Genomic DNA, 24345 nt, shown 5'->3' with positions numbered 1-24345 from the left:
GCATGTGCTTTGCAGCCACACTCCACATGGGGCTCTGCGCTTTATCACTGCTCTAACCCTAACCCTAACCCTAACCCTAACCCTAGCAAAGCGGGTGACATGGACGAGTACTCACCAGGGCAAAGGAAGCCTGAGAGACAAAAGTTGCCGTACAGGCAGACTCTCTGTTACCCCGCATGTCCTTTGGCATGTGCTTTGCAGCCACAATCCACATGGGGCTCTGCGCTTTATCACTGCTCTAACCCTAACCCTAACCCTAACCCTAACCCAGCAAAGCGGGTGACATGGACGAGTACTCACCAGGGCAAAGGAAGCCTGAGAGACAAAAGTTGCCGTACAGGCAGACCCTCTGTTGCCCCACATGTCCTTTGGCATGTGTTTTCCAGCCACAATCCACATGGGGCTCTGTGCGTTATCACTGCTATAACCCTAACCCTAACCCACACCCTAGCAAAGCGGGTGACGTGGACGAGTACTCACCAGGGCACAGGAAGCCTGAGAGACAAAAGTTGCCATACAGGCAGACTCGCTGCTGCCCAGCATGTCCTTTGGCATGTGTTTTCCAGCCGCACTCCACATGAGGCTCTGCGCTTTATCACTGCTCTAACCCTAACCCTATTCCTAACCCTCACCCTAGCAAAGCGGGTGACGTGGACGAGTACTCACCAGGGCAAAGGAAGCCTGAGAGACAAAAGTTGCCGTACAGGCAGACTCTCTGTTGCCCCGCATGTCCTTTGGCATTTGCTTTGCAGCCCCACTCCACATGGGGCTCTGCGCTTTATCACTGCTCTAACCCTAACCCTAACCCTAACCCTAGCAAAGCGGGTGACATGGACGAGTACTCACCAGGGCAAAGGAAGCCTGAGAGACAAAAGTTGCCGTACAGGCAGACCCTCTGTTGCCCCGCATGTCCTTTGGCATGTGTTTTCCAGCGCCATCAACATGAGGCTCTGCGCTTTATCACTTCTCTAACTCTAACGCTAACCCTAACCCTAACCCTCACCCTAGCAAAGCGGGTGACGTGGACGAGTACTCACCAGGGCAAAGGAAGCCTGAGAGACAAAAGTTGCCATACAGGCAGACTCGCTGCTGCCCAGCATGTCCTTTGGCATGTGTTTTCCAGCCGCACTCCACATGAGGCTCTGCGCTTTATCACTGCTCTAACCCTAACCCTATTCCTAACCCTCACCCTAGCAAAGCGGGTGACGTGGACGAGTACTCAAAAGGGCAAAGGAAGCCTGAGAGACAAAACTTGCCGTACAGGCAGACTCTCTGTTGCCCCGCATGTCCTTTGGCATGTGCTTTGCAGCCCCACTCCACATGGGGCTCTGCGCTTTATCACTGCTCTAACCCTAACCCTAACCCTAACCCTAACCCTAGCAAAGCGGGTGACGTGGACGAGTACTCACCAGGGCAAAGGAAGCCTGAGAGACAAAACTTGCCGTACAGGCAGACTCTCTGTTGCCCCGCATGTCCTTTGGCATTTGCTTTGCAGCCCCACTCCACATGGGGCTCTGCGCTTTATCACTGCTCTAACCCTAACCCTAACCCTAACCCAGCAAAGCGGGTGACGTGGACGAGTACTCACCAGGGCAAAGGAAGCCTGAGAGACAAAAGTTGCCGTACAGGCAGACTCTCTGTTGCCCCGCATGTCCTTTGGCATGTGTTTTCCAGCGCCATCAACATGAGGCTCTGTGCTTTATCACTTCTCTAACTCTAACCCTAACCCTAACCCTAATCCTCACCCTAGCAAAGCGGGTGACATGGACGAGTACTCACCAGGGCAAAGGAAGCCTGAGAGACAAAAGTTGCCGTATAGGCAGACTCTCTCTTGCCCCGCATGTCCTTTGGCATGTGTTTTCCAGCCGCACTCCACATGAGGCTCTGCGCTTTATCACTGCTCTAACCCTAACCCTATTCCTAACCCTCACCCTAGCAAAGCGGGTGACGTGGACGAGTACTGAAAAGGGCAAAGGAAGCCTGAGAGACAAAACTTGCCGTACAGGCAGACTCTCTGTTGCCCCGCATGTCCTATGGCATTTGCTTTGCAACCCCACTCCACATGGGGCTCTGCGCTTTATCACTGCTCTAACCCTAACCCTAACCCTAACCCTAACCCAGCAAAGCGGGTGACGTGGACGAGTACTCACCAGGGCAAAGGAAGCCTGAGAGACAAAAGTTGCCGTACAGGCAGACCCTCTGTTGCCCCACATGTCCTTTGGCATGTGTTTTCCAGCCACAATCCACATGGGGCTCTGTGCGTTATCACTGCTATAACCCTAACCCTAACCCACACCCTAGCAAAGCGGGTGACGTGGACGAGTACTCACCAGGGCACAGGAAGCCTGAGAGACAAAAGTTGCCATACAGGCAGACTCGCTGCTGCCCAGCATGTCCTTTGGCATGTGTTTTCCAGCCGCACTCCACATGAGGCTCTGCGCTTTATCACTGCTCTAACCCTAACCCTATTCCTAACCCTCACCCTAGCAAAGCGGGTGACGTGGACGAGTACTCAAAAGGGCAAAGGAAGCCTGAGAGACAAAACTTGCCGTACAGGCAGACTCTCTGTTGCCCCGCATGTCCTTTGGCATTTGCTTTGCAGCCCCACTCCACATGGGGCTCTGCGCTTTATCACTGCTCTAACCCTAACCCTAACCCTAACCCAGCAAAGCGGGTGACGTGGACGAGTACTCACCAGGGCAAAGGAAGCCTGAGAGACAAAAGTTGCCGTACAGGCAGACTCTCTGTTGCCCCGCATGTCCTTTGGCATGTGTTTTCCAGCGCCATCAACATGAGGCTCTGCGCTTTATCACTTCTCTAACTCTAACCCTAACCCTAACCCTAATCCTCACCCTAGCAAAGCGGGTGACATGGACGAGTACTCACCAGGGCAAAGGAAGCCTGAGAGACAAAAGTTGCCGTATAGGCAGACTCTCTCTTGCCCCGCATGTCCTTTGGCATGTGTTTTCCAGCCGCACTCCACATGAGGCTCTGCGCTTTATCACTGCTCTAACCCTAACCCTATTCCTAACCCTCACCCTAGCAAAGCGGGTGACGTGGACGAGTACTGAAAAGGGCAAAGGAAGCCTGAGAGACAAAAGTTGCCGTACAGGCAGACTCTCTGTTGCCCCGCATGTCCTATGGCATTTGCTTTGCAACCCCACTCCACATGGGGCTCTGCGCTTTATCACTGCTCTAACCCTAACCCTAACCCTAACCCTAACCCAGCAAAGCGGGTGACGTGGACGAGTACTCAAAAGGGCAAAGGAAGCCTGAGAGACAAAACTTGCCGTACAGGCAGACTCTCTGTTGCCCCGCATGTCCTTTGGCATTTGCTTTGCAGCCCCACTCCACATGGGGCTCTGCGCTTTATCACTGCTCTAACCCTAACCCTAACCCTAACCCTAACCCTAGCAAAGCGGGTGACATGGACGAGTACTCACCAGGGCAAAGGAAGCCTGAGAGACAAAAGTTGCCGTACAGGCAGACCCTCTGTTGCCCCACATGTCCTTTGGCATGTGTTTTCCAGCCACAATCCACATGGGGCTCTATGCGTTATCACTGATATAACCCTAACCCTAACCCACACCCTAGCAAAGCGGGTGACGTGGACGAGTACTCACCAGGGCACAGGAAGCCTGAGAGACAAAAGTTGCCATACAGGCAGACTCGCTGCTGCCCAGCATGTCCTTTGGCATGTGTTTTCCAGCCGCACTCCACATGAGGCTCTGCGCTTTATCACTGCTCTAACCCTAACCCTATTCCTAACCCTCACCCTAGCAAAGCGGGTGACGTGGACGAGTACTCACCAGGGCAAAGGAAGCCTGAGAGACAAAAGTTGCCGTACAGGCAGACTCTCTGTTGCCCCGCATGTCCTTTGGCATTTGCTTTGCAGCCCCACTCCACATGGGGCTCTGCGCTTTATCACTGCTCTAACCCTAACCCTAACCCTAACCCAGCAAAGCGGGTGACGTGGACGAGTACTCACCAGGGCAAAGGAAGCCTGAGAGACAAAAGTTGCCGTACAGGCAGACTCTCTGTTGCCCCGCATGTCCTTTGGCATGTGTTTTCCAGCGCCATCAACATGGGGCTCTGCGCTTTATCACTTCTCTAACTCTAACCCTAACCCTAACCCTAATCCTCACCCTAGCAAAGCGGGTGACATGGACGAGTACTCACCAGGGCAAAGGAAGCCTGAGAGACAAAAGTTGCTGTATAGGCAGACTCTCTCTTGCCCCGCATGTCCTTTGGCATGTGCTTTGCAGCCGCACTCCACATGAGGCTCTGCGCTTTATCACTGCTCTAACCCTAACCCTATTCCTAACCCTCACCCTAGCAAAGCGGGTGACGTGGAAGAGTACTGAAAAGGGCAAAGGAAGCCTGAGAGACAAAAGTTGCCGTACAGGCAGACTCTCTGTTGCCCCGCATGTCCTTTGGCATGTGCTTTGCAGCCACACTCCACATGGGGCTCTGCGCTTTATCACTGCTCTAACCCTAACCCTAACCCTAACCCTAACCCTAGCAAAGCGGGTGACATGGACGAGTACTCACCAGGGCAAAGGAAGCCTGAGAGACAAAAGTTGCCGTACAGGCAGACTCTCTGTTACCCCGCATGTCCTTTGGCATGTGCTTTGCAGCCACAATCCACATGGGGCTCTGCGCTTTATCACTGCTCTAACCCTAACCCTAACCCTAACCCTAACCCAGCAAAGCGGGTGACGTGGACGAGTACTCACCAGGGCAAAGGAAGCCTGAGAGACAAAACTTGCCGTACAGGCAGACTCTCTGTTGCCCCGCATGTCCTTTGGCATTTGCTTTGCAGCCCCACTCCACATGGGGCTCTGCGCTTTATCACTGCTCTAACCCTAACCCTAACCCTAACCCTAGCAAAGCGGGTGACATGGACGAGTACTCACCAGGGCAAAGGAAGCCTGAGAGACAAAAGTTGCCGTACAGGCAGACTCTCTGTTGCCCCGCATGTCCTTTGGCATGTGTTTTCTAGCCACAATACACATGGGGCTCTGTGCGTTATCACTGCTATAACCCTAACCCTAACCCACACCCTAGCAAAGCGGGTGACGTGGACGAGTACTCACCAGGGCACAGGAAGCCTGAGAGACAAAAGTTGCCATACAGGCAGACTCGCTGCTGCCCAGCATGTCCTTTGGCATGTGTTTTCCAGCCGCACTCCACATGAGGCTCTGCGCTTTATCACTGCTCTAACCCTAACCCTATTCCTAACCCTCACCCTAGCAAAGCGGGTGACGTGGACGAGTACTCACCAGGGCAAAGGAAGCCTGAGAGACAAAAGTTGCCGTACAGGCAGACTCTCTGTTGCCCCGCATGTCCTTTGGCATTTGCTTTGCAGCTCCACTCCACATGGGACTCTGCGCTTTATCACTGCTCTAACCCTAACCCTAACCCTAACCCAGCAAAGCGGGTGACGTGGACGAGTACTCACCAGGGCAAAGGAAGCCTGAGAGACAAAAGTTGCCGTACAGGCAGACTCTCTGTTGCCCCGCATGTCCTTTCGCATGTGTTTTCCAGCGCCATCAACATGGGGCTCTGCGCTTTATCACTTCTCTAACTCTAACCCTAACCCTAACCCTAATCCTCACCCTAGCAAAGCGGGTGACATGGACGAGTACTCACCAGGGCAAAGGAAGCCTGAGAGACAAAAGTTGCCGTATAGGCAGACTCTCTCTTGCCCCGCTTGTCCTTTGGCATGTGCTTTGCAGCCGCACTCCACATGAGGCTCTGCGCTTTATCACTGCTCTAACCCTAACCCTATTCCTAACCCTCACCCTAGCAAAGCGGGTGACGTGGAAGAGTACTGAAAAGGGCAAAGGAAGCCTGAGAGACAAAAGTTGCCGTACAGGCAGACCCTCTGTTGCCCCGCATGTCCTTTGGCATGTGCTTTGCAGCCACACTCCACATGGGGCTCTGCGCTTTATCACTGCTCTAACCCTAACCCTAACCCTAACCCTAACCCTAGCAAAGCGGGTGACATGGACGAGTACTCACCAGGGCAAAGGAAGCCTGAGAGACAAAAGTTGCCGTACAGGCAGACTCTCTGTTACCCCGCATGTCCTTTGGCATGTGCTTTGCAGCCACAATCCACATGGGGCTCTGTGCTTTATCACTGCTCTAACCCTAACCCTAACCCTAACCCTAACCCAGCAAAGCGGGTGACGTGGACGAGTACTCACCAGGGCAAAGGAAGCCTGAGAGACAAAACTTGCCGTACAGGCAGACTCTCTGTTGCCCCGCATGTCCTTTGGCATTTGCTTTGCAGCCCCACTCCACATGGGGCTCTGCGCTTTATCACTGCTCTAACCCTAACCCTAACCCTAACCCTAACCCTAGCAAAGCGGGTGACATGGACGAGTACTCACCAGGGCAAAGGAAGCCTGAGAGACAAAACTTGCCGTACAGGCAGACCCTCTGTTGCCCCGCATGTCCTTTGGCATTTGCTTTGCAGCCCCACTCCACATGGGGCTCTGCGCTTTATCACTGCTCTAACCCTAACCCTAACCCTAACCCAGCAAAGCGGGTGACGTGGACGAGTACTCACCAGGGCAAAGGAAGCCTGAGAGACAAAAGTTGCCGTACAGGCAGACTCTCTCTTGCCCCGCATGTCCTTTGGCATGTGTTTTCCAGCGCCATCAACATGAGGCTCTGCGCTTTATCACTTCTCTAACCCTAACCCTAACCCTAACCCTAGCAAAGCGGGTGACATGGACGAGTACTCACCAGGGCAAAGGAAGCCTGAGAGACAAAAGTTGCCGTACAGGCAGACTCTCTGTTGCCCCGCATGTCCTTTGGCATGTGTTTTCCAGCCACAATCCACATGGGGCTCTGTGCGTTATCACTGCTATAACCCTAACCCTAACCCACACCCTAGCAAAGCGGGTGACGTGGACGAGTACTCACCAGGGCAAAGGAAGCCTGAGAGACAAAAGTTGCCATACAGGTAGACTCGCTGCTGCCCAGCATGTCCTTTGGCATGTGTTTTCCAGCCGCACTCCACATGAGGCTCTGCGCTTTATCACTGCTCTAACCCTAACCCTATTCCTAACCCTCACCCTAGCAAAGCGGGTGACGTGGACGAGTACTCACCAGGGCAAAGGAAGCCTGAGAGACAAAAGTTGCCGTACAGGCAGACTCTCTGTTGCCCCGCATGTCCTTTGGCATGTGCTTTGCAGCCCCACTCCACATGGGGCTCTGTGCTTTATCACTGCTCTAACCCTAACCCTAACCCTAACCCTAACCCTAGCAAAGCGGGTGACATGGACGAGTACTCACCAGGGCAAAGGAAGCCTGAGAGACAAAAGTTGCCGTACAGGCAGACTCTCTCTTGCCCCGCATGTCCTTTCGCATGTGTTTTCCAGCGCCATCAACATGGGGCTCTGCGCTTTATCACTTCTCTAACTCTAACCCTAACCCTAACCCTAATCCTCACCCTAGCAAAGCGGGTGACATGGACGAGTACTCACCAGGGCAAAGGAAGCCTGAGAGACAAAAGTTGCCGTATAGGCAGACTCTCTCTTGCCCCGCTTGTCCTTTGGCATGTGCTTTGCAGCCGCACTCCACATGAGGCTCTGCGCTTTATCACTGCTCTAACCCTAACCCTATTCCTAACCCTCACCCTAGCAAAGCGGGTGACGTGGAAGAGTACTGAAAAGGGCAAAGGAAGCCTGAGAGACAAAAGTTGCCGTACAGGCAGACCCTCTGTTGCCCCGCATGTCCTTTGGCATGTGCTTTGCAGCCACACTCCACATGGGGCTCTGCGCTTTATCACTGCTCTAACCCTAACCCTAACCCTAACCCTAACCCTAGCAAAGCGGGTGACATGGACGAGTACTCACCAGGGCAAAGGAAGCCTGAGAGACAAAAGTTGCCGTACAGGCAGACTCTCTGTTACCCCGCATGTCCTTTGGCATGTGCTTTGCAGCCACAATCCACATGGGGCTCTGCGCTTTATCACTGCTCTAACCCTAACCCTAACCCTAACCCTAACCCAGCAAAGCGGGTGACGTGGACGAGTACTCACCAGGGCAAAGGAAGCCTGAGAGACAAAACTTGCCGTACAGGCAGACTCTCTGTTGCCCCGCATGTCCTTTGGCATTTGCTTTGCAGCCCCACTCCACATGGGGCTCTGCGCTTTATCACTGCTCTAACCCTAACCCTAACCCTAACCCTAACCCTAGCAAAGCGGGTGACATGGACGAGTACTCACCAGGGCAAAGGAAGCCTGAGAGACAAAAGTTGCCGTACAGGCAGACCCTCTGTTGCCCCGCATGTCCTTTGGCATTTGCTTTGCAGCCCCACTCCACATGGGGCTCTGCGCTTTATCACTGCTCTAACCCTAACCCTAACCCTAACCCAGCAAAGCGGGTGACGTGGACGAGTACTCACCAGGGCAAAGGAAGCCTGAGAGACAAAAGTTGCCGTACAGGCAGACTCTCTCTTGCCCCGCATGTCCTTTGGCATGTGTTTTCCAGCGCCATCAACATGAGGCTCTGCGCTTTATCACTTCTCTAACCCTAACCCTAACCCTAACCCTAGCAAAGCGGGTGACATGGACGAGTACTCACCAGGGCAAAGGAAGCCTGAGAGACAAAAGTTGCCGTACAGGCAGACTCTCTGTTGCCCCGCATGTCCTTTGGCATGTGTTTTCCAGCCACAATCCACATGGGGCTCTGTGCGTTATCACTGCTATAACCCTAACCCTAACCCACACCCTAGCAAAGCGGGTGACGTGGACGAGTACTCACCAGGGCAAAGGAAGCCTGAGAGACAAAAGTTGCCATACAGGTAGACTCGCTGCTGCCCAGCATGTCCTTTGGCATGTGTTTTCCAGCCGCACTCCACATGAGGCTCTGCGCTTTATCACTGCTCTAACCCTAACCCTATTCCTAACCCTCACCCTAGCAAAGCGGGTGACGTGGACGAGTACTCACCAGGGCAAAGGAAGCCTGAGAGACAAAAGTTGCCGTACAGGCAGACTCTCTGTTGCCCCGCATGTCCTTTGGCATGTGCTTTGCAGCCCCACTCCACATGGGGCTCTGTGCTTTATCACTGCTCTAACCCTAACCCTAACCCTAACCCTAACCCTAGCAAAGCGGGTGACATGGACGAGTACTCACCAGGGCAAAGGAAGCCTGAGAGACAAAAGTTGCCGTACAGGCAGACTCTCTCTTGCCCTGCATGTCCTTTGGCATGTGTTTTCCAGCGACAATCCACATGGGGCTCTGTGCGTTATCACTGCTATAACCCTAACCCTATTCGTAACCCTCACCCTAGCAAAGCGGGTGACGTCGACGAGTACTCACCAGGGCAAAGGAAGCCTGAGAGACAAAAGTTACCGTACAGGCAGACTCTCTGTTGCCCCGCATGTCCTTTGGCATGTGCTTTGCAGCCCCACTCCACATGGGGCTCTGCGCTTTATCACTGCTCTAACCCTAACCCTAACCCTAACCCTAACCCAGCAAAGCGGGTGACGTGGACGAGTACTCAAAAGGGCAAAGGAAGCCTGAGAGACAAAAGTTGCCGTACAGGCAGACTCTCTGTTGCCCCACATGTCCTTTGGCATTTGCTTTGCAGCCCCACTCCACATGGGGCTCTGCGCTTTATCACTGCTCTAACCCTAACCCTAACCCTAACCCAGCAAAGCGGGTGACGTGGACGAGTACTCACCAGGGCAAAGGAAGCCTGAGAGACAAAAGTTGCCGTACAGGCAGACTCTCTCTTGCCCCGCATGTCCTTTGGCATGTGTTTTCCAGCGCCATCAACATGAGGCTCTGCGCTTTATCACTTCTCTAACTCTAACCCTAACCCTAACCCTAATCCTCACCCTAGCAAAGCGGGTGACATGGACGAGTACTCACCAGGGCAAAGGAAGCCTGAGAGACAAAAGTTGCCGTATAGGCAGACTCTCTCTTGCCCCGCATGTCCTTTGGCATGTGCTTTGCAGCCACAATCCACATGGGGCTCTGCGCTTTATCACTGCTCTAAACCTAACCCTAACCCTAACCCTAACCCAGCAAAGCGGGTGACGTGGACGAGTACTCAAAAGGGCAAAGGAAGCCTGAGAGACAAAACTTGCCGTACAGGCAGACTCTCTGTTGCCCTGCATGTCCTTTGGCATTTGCTTTGCAGCCCCACTCCACATGGGGCTCTGCGCTTTATCACTGCTCTAACCCTAACCCTAACCCTAACCCTAACCCTAGCAAAGCGGGTGACATGGACGAGTACTCACCAGGGCAAAGGAAGCCTGAGAGACAAAAGTTGCCGTACAGGCAGACCCTCTGTTGCCCCGCATGTCCTTTGGCATGTGTTTTCCAGCCACAATCCACATGGGGCTCTGTGCGTTATCACTGCTATAACCCTAACCCTATTCGTAACCCTCACCCTAGCAAAGCGGGTGACGTGGACGAGTACTCACCAGGGCAAAGGAAGCCTGAGAGACAAAAGTTACCGTACAGGCAGACTCTCTGTTGCCCCGCATGTCCTTTGGCATGTGCTTTGCAGCCCCACTCCACATGGGGCTCTGCGCTTTATCACTGCTCTAACCCTAACCCTAACACTAACCCTAACCCTAGCAAAGCGGGTGACGTGGACGAGTACTCAAAAGGGCAAAGGAAGCCTGAGAGACAAAAGTTGCCGTACAGGCAGACTCTCTGTTGCCCCGCATGTCCTTTGGCATGTGCTTTGCAGCCCCACTCTACATGGGGCTCTGCGCTTCATCACTGCTCTAACCCTAACCCTAACCCTAACCCAGCAAAGCGGGTGACGTGGACGAGTACTCACCAGGGCAAAGGAAGCCTGAGAGACAAAAGTTGCCGTACAGGCAGACTCTCTCTTGCCCCGCATGTCCTTTCGCATGTGTTTTCCAGCGCCGTCAACATGAGGCTCTGCGCTTTATCACTTCTCTAACTCTAACCCTAACCCTAACCCTAACCCTCACCCTAGCAAAGCGGGTGACGTGGACGAGTACTCACCAGGGCAAAGGAAGCCTGAGAGACAAAAGTTGCCATACAGGTAGACTCGCTGCTGCCCAGCATGTCCTTTGGCATGTGTTTTCCAGCCGCACTCCACATGAGGCTCTGCGCTTTATCACTGCTCTAACCCTAACCCTATTCCTAACCCTCACCCTAGCAAAGCGGGTGACGTGGACGAGTACTCAAAAGGGCAAAGGAAGCCTGAGAGACAAAACTTGCCGTACAGGCAGACTCTCTGTTGCCCCGCATGTCCTTTGGCATGTGCTTTGCAGCCCCACTCCACATGGGGCTCTGCGCTTTATCTCTGCTCTAACCCTAACCCTATTCCTAACCCTCACCCAGCAAAGCGGGTGACGTGGACGAGTACTCACCAGGGCAAAGGAAGCCTGAGAGACAAAACTTGCCGTACAGGCAGACTCTCTGTTACCCCGCATGTCCTTTGGCATGTGTTTTCCAGCCACAATCCACATGGGGCTCTGCGCTTTATCACTGCTCTAACCCTAACCCTAACCCTAACCCTGACCCTAACCCTAACCCAGCAAAGCGGGTGACGTGGACGAGTACTCACCAGGGCAAAGGAAGCCTGAGAGACAAAACTTGCCGTACAGGCAGACTCTCTATTCCCCGCATGTCCTTTGGCTTGTGCTTTGCAGCCACACTCCACATGGGGCTCTGCGCTTTATCACTGCTCTAACCCTAACCCTAACCCTAGCAAAGCGGGTGACATGGACGAGTACTCACCAGGGCAAAGGAAGCCTGAGAGACAAAAGTTGCCGTACAGGCAGACTCTCTGTTGCCCCGCATGTCCTTTGGCATGTGCTTTGCAGCCCCACTCCACATGGGGCTCTGTGCTTTATCACTGCTCTAACCCTAACCCTAACCCTAACCCTAGCAAAGCGGGTGACATGGACGAGTACTCACCAGGGCAAAGGAAGCCTGAGAGACAAAAGTTGCCGTACAGGCAGACTCTCTGTTGCCCCGCATGTCCTTTGGCATGTGTTTTCCAGCCACAATCCACATGGGGCTCTGTGCGTTATCACTGCTCTAACCCTAACCCTATTCGTAACCCTCACCCTAGCAAAGCGGGTGACGTGGACGAGTACTCACCAGGGCAAAGGAAGCCCGAGAGACAAAAGTTGCCGTACAGGCAGACTCTCTGTTGCCCCGCATGTCCTTTGGCATTTGCTTTGCAGCCCCACTCCACATGGGGCTCTGCGCTTTATCACTGCTCTAACCCTAACCCTAAACCTAACCCTGACCCAGCAAAGCGGGTGACGTGGACGAGTACTCACGAGGGCAAAGGAAGCCTGAGAGACAAAACTTGCCGTACAGGCAGACTCTCTGTTGCCCCGCATGTCCTTTGGCATTTGCTTTGCAGCCCCACTCCACATGGGGCTCTGCGCTTCATCACTGCTCTAACCCTAACCCTAACCCAGCAAAGCGGGTGACGTGGACGAGTACTCACCAGGGCAAAGGAAGCCTGAGAGACAAAAGTTGCCGTACAGGCAGACTCTCTGTTGCCCCGCATGTCCTTTGGCATGTGCTTTGCAGCCCCACTCCACATGGGGCTCTGCGCTTCATCACTGCTCTAACCCTAACCCTAACCCTAACCCAGCAAAGCGGGTGACGTGGACGAGTACTCACCAGGGCAAAGGAAGCCTGAGAGACAAAAGTTGCCGTACAGGCAGACTCTCTCTTGCCCCGCATGTCCTTTCGCATGTGTTTTCCAGCGCCGTCAACATGAGGCTCTGCGCTTTATCACTTCTCTAACTCTAACCCTAACCCTAACCCTAACCCTCACCCTAGCAAAGCGGGTGACGTGGACGAGTACTCACCAGGGCAAAGGAAGCCTGAGAGACAAAAGTTGCCATACAGGTAGACTCGCTGCTGCCCAGCATGTCCTTTGGCATGTGTTTTCCAGCCGCACTCCACATGAGGCTCTGCGCTTTATCACTGCTCTAACCCTAACCCTATTCCTAACCCTCACCCTAGCAAAGCGGGTGACGTGGACGAGTACTCAAAAGGGCAAAGGAAGCCTGAGAGACAAAACTTGCCGTACAGGCAGACTCTCTGTTGCCCCGCATGTCCTTTGGCATGTGCTTTGCAGCCCCACTCCACATGGGGCTCTGCGCTTTATCTCTGCTCTAACCCTAACCCTATTCCTAACCCTCACCCAGCAAAGCGGGTGACGTGGACGAGTACTCACCAGGGCAAAGGAAGCCTGAGAGACAAAACTTGCCGTACAGGCAGACTCTCTGTTACCCCGCATGTCCTTTGGCATGTGTTTTCCAGCCACAATCCACATGGGGCTCTGCGCTTTATCACTGCTCTAACCCTAACCCTAACCCTAACCCTGACCCTAACCCTAACCCAGCAAAGCGGGTGACGTGGACGAGTACTCACCAGGGCAAAGGAAGCCTGAGAGACAAAACTTGCCGTACAGGCAGACTCTCTATTCCCCGCATGTCCTTTGGCTTGTGCTTTGCAGCCACACTCCACATGGGGCTCTGCGCTTTATCACTGCTCTAACCCTAACCCTAACCCTAGCAAAGCGGGTGACATGGACGAGTACTCACCAGGGCAAAGGAAGCCTGAGAGACAAAAGTTGCCGTACAGGCAGACTCTCTGTTGCCCCGCATGTCCTTTGGCATGTGCTTTGCAGCCCCACTCCACATGGGGCTCTGTGCTTTATCACTGCTCTAACCCTAACCCTAACCCTAACCCTAGCAAAGCGGGTGACATGGACGAGTACTCACCAGGGCAAAGGAAGCCTGAGAGACAAAAGTTGCCGTACAGGCAGACTCTCTGTTGCCCCGCATGTCCTTTGGCATGTGTTTTCCAGCCACAATCCACATGGGGCTCTGTGCGTTATCACTGCTCTAACCCTAACCCTATTCGTAACCCTCACCCTAGCAAAGCGGGTGACGTGGACGAGTACTCACCAGGGCAAAGAAGCCTGAGAGACAAAAGTTGCCGTACAGGCAGACTCTCTGTTGCCCCGCATGTCCTTTGGCATTTGCTTTGCAGCCCCACTCCACATGGGGCTCTGCGCTTTATCACTGCTCTAACCCTAACCCTAAACCTAACCCTGACCCAGCAAAGCGGGTGACGTGGACGAGTACTCACGAGGGCAAAGGAAGCCTGAGAGACAAAACTTGCCGTACAGGCAGACTCTCTGTTGCCCCGCATGTCCTTTGGCATTTGCTTTGCAGCCCCACTCCACATGGGGCTCTGCGCTTCATCACTGCTCTAACCCTAACCCTAACCCAGCAAAGCGGGTGACGTGGACGAGTACTCACCAGGGCAAAGGAAGCCTGAGAGACAAAAGTTGCCGTACAGGCAGACTCTCTGTTGCCCCGCATGTCCTTTGGCATGTGTTTTCCAGCGCCATCAACATGAGGCTCTGCGCTTTATCACTTCTCTAACTCTAACCCTAACCCTAACCCTAACCCTCACCCTAGCAAAGCGGGTGACGTGGACGAGTACTCACCAGGGCAAAGGAAGCCTGAGAGACAAAAGTTGCCATACAGGCAGACTCGCTGCTGCCCAGCATGTCCTTTGGCATGTGTTTTCCAGCCGCACTCCACATGAGGCTCTGCGCTTTATCACTGCTCTAACCCTAACCCTAACCCTAACCCAGCAAAGCGGGTGACATGGACGAGTACTCACCAGGGCAAAGGAAGCCTGAGAGACAAAAGTTGCCGTACAGGCAGACTCTCTCTTGCCCTGCATGTCCTTTGGCATGTGTTTTCCAGCGACAATCCACATGGGGCTCTGTGCGTTATCACTGCTATAACCCTAACCCTATTCGTAACCCTCACCCTAGCAAAGCGGGTGACGTCGACGAGTACTCACCAGGGCAAAGGAAGCCTGAGAGACAAAAGTTACCGTACAGGCAGACTCTCTGTTGCCCCGCATGTCCTTTGGCATGTGCTTTGCAGCCCCACTCCACATGGGGCTCTGCGCTTTATCACTGCTCTAACCCTAACCCTAACCCTAACCCTAACCCAGCAAAGCGGGTGACGTGGACGAGTACTCACCAGGGCAAAGGAAGCCTGAGAGACAAAACTTGCCGTACAGGCAGACTCTCTGTTGCCCCGCATGTCCTTTGGCATTTGCTTTGCAGCCCCACTCCACATGGGGCTCTGCGCTTTATCACTGCTCTAACCCTAACCCTAACCCTAACCCAGCAAAGCGGGTGACGTGGACGAGTACTCACCAGGGCAAAGGAAGCCTGAGAGACAAAAGTTGCCGTACAGGCAGACTCTCTCTTGCCCCGCATGTCCTTTGGCATGTGTTTTCCAGCGCCATCAACATGAGGCTCTGCGCTTTATCACTTCTCTAACTCTAACCCTAACCCTAACCCTAATCCTCACCCTAGCAAAGCGGGTGACATGGACGAGTACTCACCACGGCAAAGGAAGCCTGAGAGACAAAAGTTGCCGTATAGGCAGACTCTCTCTTGCCCCGCATGTCCTTTGGCATGTGTTTTCCAGCCACAATCCACACGGGGCTCTGCGCTTTATCACTGCTCTAACCCTAACCCTAACCCTAACCCTAACCCAGCAAAGCGGGTGACGTGGACGAGTACTCAAAAGGGCAAAGGAAGCCTGAGAGACAAAAGTTGCCGTACAGGCAGACTCTCTGTTGCCCTGCATGTCCTTTGGCATTTGCTTTGCAGCCCCACTCCACATGGGGCTCTGCGCTTTATCACTGCTCTAACCCTAACCCTAACCCTAACCCTAACCCTAGCAAAGCGGGTGACATGGACGAGTACTCACCAGGGCAAAGGAAGCCTGAGAGACAAAAGTTGCCGTACAGGCAGACCCTCTGTTGCCCCGCATGTCCTTTGGCATGTGTTTTCCAGCCACAATCCACATGGGGCTCTGTGCGTTATCACTGCTATAACCCTAACCCTATTCGTAACCCTCACCCTAGCAAAGCGGGTGACGTGGACGAGTACTCACCAGGGCAAAGGAAGCCTGAGAGACAAAAGTTACCGTACAGGCAGACTCTCTGTTGCCCCGCATGTCCTTTGGCATGTGCTTTGCAGCCCCACTCCACATGGGGCTCTGCGCTTTATCACTGCTCTAACCCTAACCCTACCACTAACCCTAACCCTAGCAAAGCGGGTGACGTGGACGAGTACTCACCAGGGCAAAGGAAGCCTGAGAGACAAAAGTTGCCGTACAGGCAGACTCTCTGTTGCCCCGCATGTCCTTTGGCATTTGCTTTGCAGCCCCACTCCACATGGGGCTCTGCGCTTCATCACTGCTCTAACCCTAACCCTAACCCTAACCCAGCAAAGCGGGTGACGTGGACGAGTACTCACCAGGGCAAAGGAAGCCTGAGAGACAAAAGTTGCCGTACAGGCAGACTCTCTCTTGCCCCGCATGTCCTTTCGCATGTGTTTTCCAGCGCCGTCAACATGAGGCTCTGCGCTTTATCACTTCTCTAACTCTAACCCTAACCCTAACCCTAACCCTCACCCTAGCAAAGCGGGTGACGTGGACGAGTACTCACCAGGGCAAAGGAAGCCTGAGAGACAAAAGTTGCCATACAGGTAGACTCGCTGCTGCCCAGCATGTCCTTTGGCATGTGTTTTCCAGCCGCACTCCACATGAGGCTCTGCGCTTTATCACTGCTCTAACCCTAACCCTATTCCTAACCCTCACCCTAGCAAAGCGGGTGACGTGGACGAGTACTCAAAAGGGCAAAGGAAGCCTGAGAGACAAAACTTGCCGTACAGGCAGACTCTCTGTTGCCCCGCATGTCCTTTGGCATGTGCTTTGCAGCCCCACTCCACATGGGGCTCTGCGCTTTATCACTGCTCTAACCCTAACTCTAAACCTAACCCTAACCCAGCAAAGCGGGTGACGTGGACGAGTACTCACCAGGGCAAAGGAAGCCTGAGAGACAAAACTTGCCGTACAGGCAGACTCTCTGTTGCCCCGCATGTCCTTTGGCTTGTGCTTTGCAGCCACACTCCACATGGGGCTCTGCGCTTTATCACTGCTCTAACCCTAACCCTAACCCTAACCCTAACCCTAGCAAAGCGGGTGACATGGACGAGTACTCACCAGGGCAAAGGAAGCCTGAGAGACAAAAGTTGCCGTACAGGCAGACTCTCTGTTGCCCCGCATGTCCTTTGGCATGTGTTTTCCAGCCACAATCCACATGGGGCTCTGTGCGTTATCACTGCTCTAACCCTAACCCTATTCGTAACCCTCACCCTAGCAAAGCGGGTGACGTGGACGAGTACTCACCAGGGCAAAGGAAGCCTGAGAGACAAAAGTTGCCGTATAGGCAGACTCTCTGTTGCCCCGCATGTCCTTTGGCATTTGCTTTGCAGCCCCACTCCACATGGGGCTCTGCGCTTTATCACTGCTCTAACCCTAACCCTAAACCTAACCCTAACCCAGCAAAGCGGGTGACGTGGACGAGTACTCACGAGGGCAAAGGAAGCCTGAGAGACAAAACTTGCCGTACAGGCAGACTCTCTGTTGCCCCGCATGTCCTTTGGCATTTGCTTTGCAGCCCCACTCCACATGGGGCTCTGCGCTTTATCACTGCTCTAACCCTAACCCTAACCCTAACACAGCAAAGCGGGTGACGTGGACGAGTACTCACCAGGGCAAAGGAAGCCTGAGAGACAAAAGTTGCCGTACAGGCAGACTCTCTGTTGCCCCGCATGTCCTTTGGCATGTGTTTTCCAGCGCCATCAACATGAGGCTCTGCGCTTTATCACTTCTCTAACTCTAACCCTAACCCTAACCCTAACCCTCACCCTAGCAAAGCGGGTGACGTGGACGAGTACTCACCAGGGCAAAGGAAGCCTGAGAGACAAAAGTTGCCATACAGGCAGACTCGCTGCTGCCCAGCATGTTCTTTGGCATGTGTTTTCCAGCCGCACTCCACATGAGGCTCTGCCCTTTATCACTGCTCTAACCCTAACCCTAACCCTAACCCTAACCCAGCAAAGCGGGTGACGTGGACGAGTACTCAAAAGGGCAAAGGAAGCCTGAGAGACAAAAGTTGCCGTACAGGCAGACTCTCTGTTGCCCTGCATGTCCTTTGGCATTTGCTTTGCAGCCCCACTCCACATGGGGCTCTGCGCTTTATCACTGCTCTAACCCTAACCCTAACCCTAGCAAAGCGGGTGACATGGACGAGTACTCACCAGGGCAAAGGAAGCCTGAGAGACAAAAGTTGCCGTACAGGCAGACCCTCTGTTGCCCCGCATGTCCTTTGGCATGTGTTTTCCGGCCACAATCCACATGGGGCTCTGTGCGTTATCACTGCTATAACCCTAACCCTATTCGTAACCCTCACCCTAGCAAAGCGGGTGACGTGGACGAGTACTCACCAGGGCAAAGGAAGCCTGAGAGACAAAAGTTACCGTACAGGCAGACTCTCTGTTGCCCCGCATGTCCTTTGGCATGTGCTTTGCAGCCCCACTCCACATGGGGCTCTGCGCTTTATCACTGCTCTAACCCTAACCCTAACACTAACCCTAACCCTAGCAAAGCGGGTGACGTGGACGAGTACTCACCAGGGCAAAGGAAGCCTGAGAGACAAAAGTTGCCGTACAGGCAGACTCTCTGTTGCCCCGCATGTCCTTTGGCATTTGCTTTGCAGCCCCACTCCACATGGGGCTCTGCGCTTCATCACTGCTCTAACCCTAACCCTAACCCTAACCCAGCAAAGCGGGTGACGTGGACGAGTACTCACCAGGGCAAAGGAAGCCTGAGAGACAAAAGTTGCCGTACAGGCAGACTCTCTCTTGCCCCGCATGTCCTTTCGCATGTGTTTTCCAGCGCCGTCAACATGAGGCTCTGCGCTTTATCACTTCTCTAACTCTAACCCTAACCCTAACCCTAACCCTCACCCTAGCAAAGCGGGTGACGTGGACGAGTACTCACCAGGGCAAAGGAAGCCTGAGAGACAAAAGTTGCCATACAGGTAGACTCGCTGCTGCCCAGCATGTCCTTTGGCATGTGTTTTCCAGCCGCACTCCACATGAGGCTCTGCGCTTTATCACTGCTCTAACCCTAACCCTATTCCTAACCCTCACCCTAGCAAAGCGGGTGACGTGGACGAGTACTCAAAAGGGCAAAGGAAGCCTGAGAGACAAAACTTGCCGTACAGGCAGACTCTCTGTTGCCCCGCATGTCCTTTGGCATGTGCTTTGCAGCCCCACTCCACATGGGGCTCTGCGCTTTATCACTGCTCTAACCCTAACTCTAAACCTAACCCTAACCCAGCAAAGCGGGTGACGTGGACGAGTACTCACCAGGGCAAAGGAAGCCTGAGAGACAAAACTTGCCGTACAGGCAGACTCTCTGTTGCCCCGCATGTCCTTTGGCTTGTGCTTTGCAGCCACACTCCACATGGGGCTCTGCGCTTTATCACTGCTCTAACCCTAACCCTAACCCTAGCAAAGCGGGTGACATGGACGAGTACTCACCAGGGCAAAGGAAGCCTGAGAGACAAAAGTTGCCGTACAGGCAGACTCTCTGTTGCCCCGCATGTCCTTTGGCATGTGTTTTCCAGCCACAATCCACATGGGGCTCTGTGCGTTATCACTGCTCTAACCCTAACCCTATTCGTAACCCTCACCCTAGCAAAGCGGGTGACGTGGACGAGTACTCACCAGGGCAAAGGAAGCCTGAGAGACAAAAGTTGCCGTATAGGCAGACTCTCTGTTGCCCCGCATGTCCTTTGGCATTTGCTTTGCAGCCCCACTCCACATGGGGCTCTGCGCTTTATCACTGCTCTAACCCTAACCCTAAACCTAACCCTAACCCAGCAAAGCGGGTGACGTGGACGAGTACTCACGAGGGCAAAGGAAGCCTGAGAGACAAAACTTGCCGTACAGGCAGACTCTCTGTTGCCCCGCATGTCCTTTGGCATTTGCTTTGCAGCCCCACTCCACATGGGGCTCTGCGCTTCATCACTGCTCTAACCCTAACCCTAACCCTAACACAGCAAAGCGGGTGACGTGGACGAGTACTCACCAGGGCAAAGGAAGCCTGAGAGACAAAAGTTGCCGTACAGGCAGACTCTCTGTTGCCCCGCATGTCCTTTGGCATGTGTTTTCCAGCGCCATCAACATGAGGCTCTGCGCTTTATCACTTCTCTAACTCTAACCCTAACCCTAACCCTAACCCTCACCCTAGCAAAGCGGGTGACGTGGACGAGTACTCACCAGGGCAAAGGAAGCCTGAGAGACAAAAGTTGCCATACAGGCAGACTCGCTGCTGCCCAGCATGTTCTTTGGCATGTGTTTTCCAGCCGCACTCCACATGAGGCTCTGCGCTTTATCACTGCTCTAACCCTAACCCTATTCCTAACCCTCACCCTAGCAAAGCGGGTGACGTGGACGAGTACTCAAAAGGGCAAAGGAAGCCTGAGAGACAAAAGTTGCCGTACAGGCAGACTCTCTGTTGCCCTGCATGTCCTTTGGCATGTGATTTGCAGCCCCACTCCACATGGGGCTCTGTGCTTTATCACTGCTCTAACCCTAACCCTAACCCTAACCCTAACCCTAGCAAAGCGGGTGACATGGACGAGTACTCACCAGGGCAAAGGAAGCCTGAGAGACAAAAGTTGCCGTACAGGCAGACTCTCTCTTGCCCTGCATATCCTTTGGCATGTGTTTTCCAGCGACAATCCACATGGGGCTCTGTGCGTTATCACTGCTATAACCCTAACCCTATTCGTAACCCTCACCCTAGCAAAGCGGGTGACGTGGATGAGTACTCACCAGGGCAAAGGAAGCCTGAGAGACAAAAGTTGCCGTACAGGCAGACTCTCTGTTGCCCCGCATGTCCTTTGGCATGTGCTTTGCAGCCCCACTCCACATGGGGCTCTGCGCTTTATCACTGCTCTAACCCTAAGCCTAACCCTAACCCAGCAAAGCGGGTGACGTGGACGAGTACTCACCAGGGCAAAGGAAGCCTGAGAGACAAAACTTGCCGTACAGGCAGACTCTCTGTTGCCCCGCATGTCCTTTGGCATTTGCTTTGCAGCCCCACTCCACATGGGGCTCTGCGCTTTATCACTGCTCTAACCCTAACCCTAAACCCTAACCCTAGCAAAGCGGGTGACATGGACGAGTACTCACCAGGGCAAAGGAAGCCTGAGAGACAAAAGTTGCCGTACAGGCAGACCCTCTGTTGCCCCGCATGTCCTTTGGCATGTGTTTTCCAGCCACAATCCACATGGGGCTCTGTGCGTTATCACTGCTATAACCCTAACCCTAACCCACACCCTAGCAAAGCGGGTGACGTGGACGAGTACTCACCAGGGCAAAGGAAGCCTGAGAGACAAAAGTTGCCGTACAGGCAGACTCTCTGTTGCCCCGCATGTCCTTTGGCATGTGCTTTGCAGCCCCACTCCACATGGGGCTCTGCGCTTTATCACTGCTCTAACCCTAACCCTAAACCTAACCCTAACCCAGCAAAGCGGGTGACGTGGACGAGTACTCACGAGGGCAAAGGAAGCCTGAGAGACAAAACTTGCCGTACAGGCAGACTCTCTGTTGCCCCGCATGTCCTTTGGCATTTGCTTTGCAGCCCCACTCCACATGGGGCTCTGCGCTTCATCACTGCTCTAACCCTAACCCTAACCCTAACCCAGCAAAGCGGGTGACGTGGACGAGTACTCACCAGGGCAAAGGAAGCCTGAGAGACAAAAGTTGCCGTACAGGCAGACTCTCTGTTGCCCCGCATGTCCTTTGGCATGTGTTTTCCAGCGCCATCAACATGAGGCTCTGCGCTTTATCACTTCTCTAACTCTAACCCTAACCCTAACCCTAACCCTCACCCTAGCAAAGCGGGTGACGTGGACGAGTACTCACCAGGGCAAAGGAAGCCTGAGAGACAAAAGTTGCCATACAGGCAGACTCGCTGCTGCCCAGCATGTCCTTTGGCATGTGTTTTCCAGCCGCACTCCACATGAGGCTCTGCGCTTTATCACTGCTCTAACCCTAACCCTAACCCTAACCCTAACCCAGCAAAGCGGGTGACATGGACGAGTACTCACCAGGGCAAAGGAAGCCTGAGAGACAAAAGTTGCCGTACAGGCAGACTCTCTCTTGCCCTGCATGTCCTTTGGCATGTGTTTTCCAGCGACAATCCACATGGGGCTCTGTGCGTTATCACTGCTATAACCCTAACCCTATTCGTAACCCTCACCCTAGCAAAGCGGGTGACGTCGACGAGTACTCACCAGGGCAAAGGAAGCCTGAGAGACAAAAGTTACCGTACAGGCAGACTCTCTGTTGCCCCGCATGTCCTTTGGCATGTGCTTTGCAGCCCCACTCCACATGGGGCTCTGCGCTTTATCACTGCTCTAACCCTAACCCTAACCCTAACCCTAACCCAGCAAAGCGGGTGACGTGGACGAGTACTCACCAGGGCAAAGGAAGCCTGAGAGACAAAACTTGCCGTACAGGCAGACTCTCTGTTGCCCCGCATGTCCTTTGGCATTTGCTTTGCAGCCCCACTCCACATGGGGCTCTGCGCTTTATCACTGCTCTAACCCTAACCCTAACCCTAACCCAGCAAAGCGGGTGACGTGGACGAGTACTCACCACGGCAAAGGAAGCCTGAGAGACAAAAGTTGCCGTATAGGCAGACTCTCTCTTGCCCCGCATGTCCTTTGGCATGTGTTTTCCAGCCACAATCCACATGGGGCTCTGCGCTTTATCACTGCTCTAAACCTAACCCTAACCCTAACCCTAACCCAGCAAAGCGGGTGACGTGGACGAGTACTCAAAAGGGCAAAGGAAGCCTGAGAGACAAAACTTGCCGTACAGGCAGACTCTCTGTTGCCCTGCATGTCCTTTGGCATTTGCTTTGCAGCCCCACTCCACATGGGGCTCTGCGCTTTATCACTGCTCTAACCCTAACCCTAACCCTAACCCTAACCCTAGCAAAGCGGGTGACATGGACGAGTACTCACCAGGGCAAAGGAAGCCTGAGAGACAAAAGTTGCCGTACAGGCAGACCCTCTGTTGCCCCGCATGTCCTTTGGCATGTGTTTTCCAGCCACAATCCACATGGGGCTCTGTGCGTTATCACTGCTATAACCCTAACCCTATTCGTAACCCTCACCCTAGCAAAGCGGGTGACGTGGACGAGTACTCACCAGGGCAAAGGAAGCCTGAGAGACAAAAGTTACCGTACAGGCAGACTCTCTCTTGCCCCGCATGTCCTTTGGCATGTGCTTTGCAGCCCCACTCCACATGGGGCTCTGCGCTTTATCACTGCTCTAACCCTAACCCTAACACTAACCCTAACCCTAGCAAAGCGGGTGACGTGGACGAGTACTCACCAGGGCAAAGGAAGCCTGAGAGACAAAAGTTGCCGTACAGGCAGACTCTCTGTTGCCCCGCATGTCCTTTGGCATTTGCTTTGCAGCCCCACTCCACATGGGGCTCTGCGCTTCATCACTGCTCTAACCCTAACCCTAACCCTAACCCAGCAAAGCGGGTGACGTGGACGAGTACTCACCAGGGCAAAGGAAGCCTGAGAGACAAAAGTTGCCGTACAGGCAGACTCTCTGTTACCCCGCATGTCCTTTGGCATGTGTTTTCCAGCCACAATCCACATGGGGCTCTGCGCTTTAGCACTGCTCTAACCCTAACCCTAACCCTAACCCTAACCCTAACCCTAACCCAGCAAAGCGGGTGACGTGGACGAGTACTCACCAGGGCAAAGGAAGCCTGAGAGACAAAACTTGCCGTACAGGCAGACTCTCTATTGCCCCGCATGTCCTTTGGCTTGTGCTTTGCAGCCACACTCCACATGGGGCTCTGCGCTTTATCACTGCTCTAACCCTAACCCTAACCCTAGCAAAGCGGGTGACATGGACGAGTACTCACCAGGGCAAAGGAAGCCTGAGAGACAAAAGTTGCCGTACAGGCAGACTCTCTGTTGCCCCGCATGTCCTTTGGCATGTGTTTTCCAGCCACAATCCACATGGGGCTCTGTGCGTTATCACTGCTCTAACCCTAACCCTATTCGTAACCCTCACCCTAGCAAAGCGGGTGACGTGGACGAGTACTCACCAGGGCAAAGGAAGCCTGAGAGACAAAAGTTGCCGTATAGGCAGACTCTCTGTTGCCCCGCATGTCCTTTGGCATTTGCTTTGCAGCCCCACTCCACATGGGGCTCTGCGCTTTATCACTGCTCTAACCCTAACCCTAAACCTAACCCTAACCCAGCAAAGCGGGTGACGTGGACGAGTACTCACGAGGGCAAAGGAAGCCTGAGAGACAAAACTTGCCGTACAGGCAGACTCTCTGTTGCCCCGCATGTCCTTTGGCATTTGCTTT

The sequence above is a fragment of the Tinamus guttatus genome, unplaced genomic scaffold (assembly GCF_059628265.1).
Source record: "Tinamus guttatus ecotype Peru unplaced genomic scaffold, ASM5962826v1 Tinamus_guttatus_pri_ptg000010l, whole genome shotgun sequence".
Taxonomy (NCBI): domain Eukaryota; kingdom Metazoa; phylum Chordata; class Aves; order Tinamiformes; family Tinamidae; genus Tinamus; species Tinamus guttatus.
Note: the sequence above shows the minus strand (reverse complement) of the source record.